Raw genomic sequence first — 5268 nt, forward strand, 5'->3', positions numbered from 1 at the left:
TTTATCCACAGTCACACCAATGTCTTTGGCCCATTGTCCAGTGCCTTAGGAGCTTAGTGGCTTCCTCCCATTTCCATTATAGAAGTATTGAGGCTAGCCCTGGGGGATTGATCAGTTCCATCCCTCTGCCTCATTGGAAGCAGGTACAGTCCCAAATGAATGCAGGTTCTTACCAATAGTGTGGGTGGTGCTCCCTGAGCTTGATTCTGAGCCACATTGGTTTCCATTGTGCTTCTAGGAGCTTCACCCTGGTCAGCCAGGAAGTCTTCTCCCCTACAGAACAACTGATTCTCTGGCGCCAAGGAAAGTCACCTCTCCCAACATTTCAGACACTGACCCAAGTGACAAGAGAGGTATAAATATACCATTTCCAAACTCTTCTCTTTCCTGGCCAATGCACCAGATAAATAGTCAGATATTCAGCAAGAGAGAGATAGGACACTGAGGTTTTTGCAGGAAAATAGTAATTTATTTGTGTGCTAGCACCAGCTTAGCAGATTCACATTCGAAGCTTGAATCCCAAATTTCTTGGAGCTCTGCCTTGTCTGTTTTAGCTTCTTTGTCTCCCATATATAGTTATACACATATTTACATACTTTTGATTGGATGACTTACATGAGGTAGCTTAGATGATAAAGTTGGTTACAGAATCATGCACTTGGTCTCCAGGCTGTCACATATACAAACATACAAAAGTTACAGAGTTTCTGAGTTGCTACAGAGATAGTACTAACAAGGTCAGTAAGGTTTGCTAGGTTGCCAAAGGGATAGGACTACAAGTTCGGTATGTAGCACCTGCATATTCAAATTTGAAGTATGACTAGTTATCTTCTTTGGTCCTGGAGGGTCCTGAGGTTCCCCTTATCACAATGGGATTGTGGCATGGCCATGTGTACTGGGAGACAGAATGTTTACAGGGACAAAAGTAAATGAGATGCAAGAGAAAAGAGACAACAAAATCCAGAAGATGAAGAAATCTTTCCATAAGTTGAAGGAGGAGATAGACACCATGAAAGAGTCAAACAAAACCTATAGAGACAAAGGCTATAGTACAAAAATCAAAAACTCTCTCAACAGTATGGATAGCAGATTAAACCATGCAGCAGATAGGATCTCTGATTTAGAAAATAATAAATCTTCTGATCTAGAAAAAATAACCAAAACGAATTAAGAGATAACCAAACAAAATGAGTATAACCTACAGGGATACTAGATACCATTAAACACCCAAACATCCATATTGGTAGTCCAGAAGGTAAAGACTCTAATACAGGTATCAAAAATCTATACCCTAGCATTTGATAGAAAGTGCATGGATATGGAAGATTTACTGCTGAGTGAAGCAAGCCGGGCTATGAAAGAGAAACATTGTATGTCCCCACTTAATATATACAGTCTGTCTGCACTGTATGGTGGAAACTGAAAGATTAGAGGGTATAGAAGCATGGAAAATGGTTATGGATTCTGTAATCAGTGTGGGAAGAGGGTTGGAGAAGGGGGAGAAGGTGAGGAAAAGAATCAAGAAGAAAAATAGGGAGGCAAGACATTTATGGGACGCAGAATTGGATGATTATCTGTTAATAATGTATATAGTATCTTCAACTGGGCTGGTGTGAAGTGTAGTCATGTTGGGTAAATTCACTTTACAAGCTGTAGCAATGTGTAGTGATTGGATGTATAACAGAAATTAATGTATATAAAAATATTTAAGTATTACCATATGATTAGTAATTTTACTCCTAATTATACTCAAAATGGTAAATGTGTTCAAATTAAAACATGTACATGAACGTTCACAACAACATTTTCCTAATAACCCAAAATTGGGAAGAACTCAAACACCTAGCAGTTAATAAATGGATAAATTAAATAAGTAAATAAATATTCCATGAAATAGTTGCAGAAATCTTTCCTAATCTAGAGAAACATTCATACATCCAGACCCAATAAATACCAATGACCCCAAATCAAATTAACCTAAGAAGACCCTCTCCACATTATAGCCAGATTGCTCAAAATCACAGATAAAGACAAGATTATAGAAATGGCAAGAGAGAAATGTCAAGTTACTTACAGAGTTATCCAATTAGCCTAACATCAGGACTCTCAAGTGAAACAATGCAAGCAAGGAAAGAATGGGAGGATATACCCAAAACACTAAAAGAAAAACATTTCAACCAAGAATACTATACCCAGCAAGACTTTCCTTTAATGTAAAGAAAAAAATAAAATCATTCTTAGATAAACAGAAACTGAAAGAATCCACACTAGATCAGTTCTCCAGGAAGTACTGAAGGAAGCACTATATCAGAAAACCAGAGAGACAAACAGAAATAAGAGAACAAAAAAATACCCAAGAACACGGCTAACAGAGTGGTAAGGGAAAGTCTGAAAATATTGATAATAGCATTGAATTTTAATGGATTAAATGTTGTATTTAAATTGACTGTGCAGATAAAAAAATTTAAAAGATAAATACACAAGAGCCCTTAATATGATGCCTACAAGAAACACACTCCATGGATAAAAAATACAAACAAAAACTGAAAGTTAAAGGTAGAAAAAAGATATTCCAAGTGAATGGAAAATAAAAGAAGTCTAGAGTCATAATGCTAATCTTGGACAAAATAGATTTTAAGACAAAAACTGTAAGAAGAGACAAAGATCATGAGATAGTACTAAAAGGGGTAATTTGACAAGAAGATGTAACACAAATATCTACACACCCAACACTGGAGCACCTAAATACTTGAAAAATAGATTGCTTGATCTAAAAGAAAAGATAGACTCAACAAAAGCACTGTTCAGATTCCAAACACTTTATCTGCCTCCTCTGGATCATCTAGACAAAAAAATAAACAAAGAAATACAGGATCTAAATGATACCATAAATTGAATGGACTTGACAGACATGTATAGAATATCCCAACAAACAACTGCAAGACACATTTTTTTTCACCCCTGCATGGAAGATTTTCAAAGATTGATCACATGATAGGGCACAAAATAAGCCTTTACAAATTCAAATGGATAGAAAGTACATCTAGCACCATCTCTGAACACAGTGGAATTAAAAATACACACAAGCATGGAAACTAAACAACCTACTACTGAGTGACTTTACAACCACTGAAGAAATTAAGACTGAAATCAAAAGATTCATTGAAACCAATGATAACAAGCACTTAAGTTTTTGTAACCTATGGGACACAGTAAAAGCAGTCATAAGATGGAAGTTCATGGCAATAAATGCTCACCAAAAAAATGAAACAGTGGGGAAACAGCAGTTAGCGTAATGGCTATGTCGCTGGACTCCCACGTAGTCGACTGCGGTTCGCGTCCTGGACCCGGAGGCTTAAAACTCAAGCCAGGCGCGTGTGCGTGCGTGCCCAAGATCTCGAGAGAAGAATGGAGGAGAAGGGATTGTGGCGTGACCATCCTCCCTGGGGGTTGATTTCTCGCTTTCTGTCTCTATGTCTCTCCCTGTCTGTCTGGCGAGCACACGCGCTCTATAGCAAAAACCTCTAAAAAAAAAAAAAGAAAAGGAATGGTGGATAAAAGACAACCTAGCAACACATCTCAGGGAATTGGTAAAACAACGAACAAAAGCCAAAAAAAATGCAAAAAGAAAAGAAATAATAAAGATTTGAGCAAAAATAAATGAAATAGACAATAAACAAACTACAGAAAATAAATAAAAACAAAAGCTGGTTCTTTGAGATGATAAACAAAATTAATACACTGTGAGCTAGAATAATTATGAAGACTGGATAAAGGAACCAGATAAATTTAATCAGCAGTAAAGCAGTCAATTTTATGAAAGAAATAACAGAAATACAAAATATCATCAGAGAATACTATGAACATCTGCATGCTAACAACCAAGACAATCTAGATGAGATGGACAAATTTCTGGACACATATAAATCACCAAGATTGAAGCAGGAAGACATAGAAAGCTTAGGTAGACCAATAACAAGTAATGAAATTGAATCAGTACTAAATAGTCTCCCAACAAAGAAAAGCCCAGGTTCTAATGGCTTCACTTATGAATTTTACAAAACCTTTAAAGAAGATATATCCCCATCAGACTCAAACAATTTCAAAGATTCTGAAGGAAGAGACTCTCCCAATTTCATTCTATGAAGCCTCCAGTACCCTCATTCCAAAAACAAAGACATCACAAAAAAATAAAACTACAGATATATATAGATGCAAATATTCTCAACAAGATACTAGCAAATTGTTTCCAACAACACCTTAAAAAGATAATACACCACAATCAGGTTGACTTTATTCCAGAAATGCAAGGGTAGTTCAATATATAACACCATAAATGTAATACATTATATCAATAAAAGACAAGTTAAAAACCATATGATATCAATTAGTACAGAAAAAGCATCTGATAAAATACATTTCTTTATGTTTAAGACTCTCAGTAAAATTGGAGTAGAATGAACATCTCTGAACATAATAAATACCGCACATGAAAAACCCATAGCTAGCATCATACTGAATGAGAAAAACTGAATGTTTTTCCCTTAGGAACTGAAACAAAAACAAGGCAGCCCACTTTCTCCACTCCTTTTCTATATAGTACTAGAAGTCCTAACCAATGCAATGAGACAAGAAGTAAAATCAAAGATATTTAAGTAGAGAAAAAGAAGTGACGGTATCTCTATTTGTACAGGATTTGATTATTTACATATAAAACCAAAATAATTCACAAAAAAACCTTCTGGAAGTGATAAATGAATATATTAAAGTGGCAAAATGCAAAAAGCAACATTCAAAAATCTATAGCATTTCCATACGCCAACAGTGAACAGACTGAGATAGAATTGAAGAAAGAAGTCCATATAAAATAGCCAAAAAATAAATAAGATGCTTAGGAATAAACTTAACCAAAGCAGTCAAAAACCAATACAAAGAAAACTATGAAAACTTAAACGAGAAATAAAAAATGATACCAAAAAAGTGAAAGGACATTTTATGATCCTGGATTGAAATAATTTACATAATAAAAATGTCAATTTCACTCAATTAATTTGTAAATTAAATGCAATCTCAGTCAAATTACCAGAGATATTCTTGGCAGATATAGAAGAAACCATCATAGAATTTGTCTGGAATCATGAAAGTCCCTGCAAAGCCAATGCAATACTGTGCAAAAAGAGTGGAGTAGGAGGCATCTTATTCACTAACCCCAAAATATATTACAAAGCTGTGATAATCAAAACAGCATGGGGAGGCGGGCGGGCGCCA

Source organism: Tupaia chinensis, unplaced genomic scaffold, assembly GCF_000334495.1.
Source record: "Tupaia chinensis unplaced genomic scaffold, TupChi_1.0 Scaffold138297_1, whole genome shotgun sequence".
Taxonomy (NCBI): domain Eukaryota; kingdom Metazoa; phylum Chordata; class Mammalia; order Scandentia; family Tupaiidae; genus Tupaia; species Tupaia belangeri.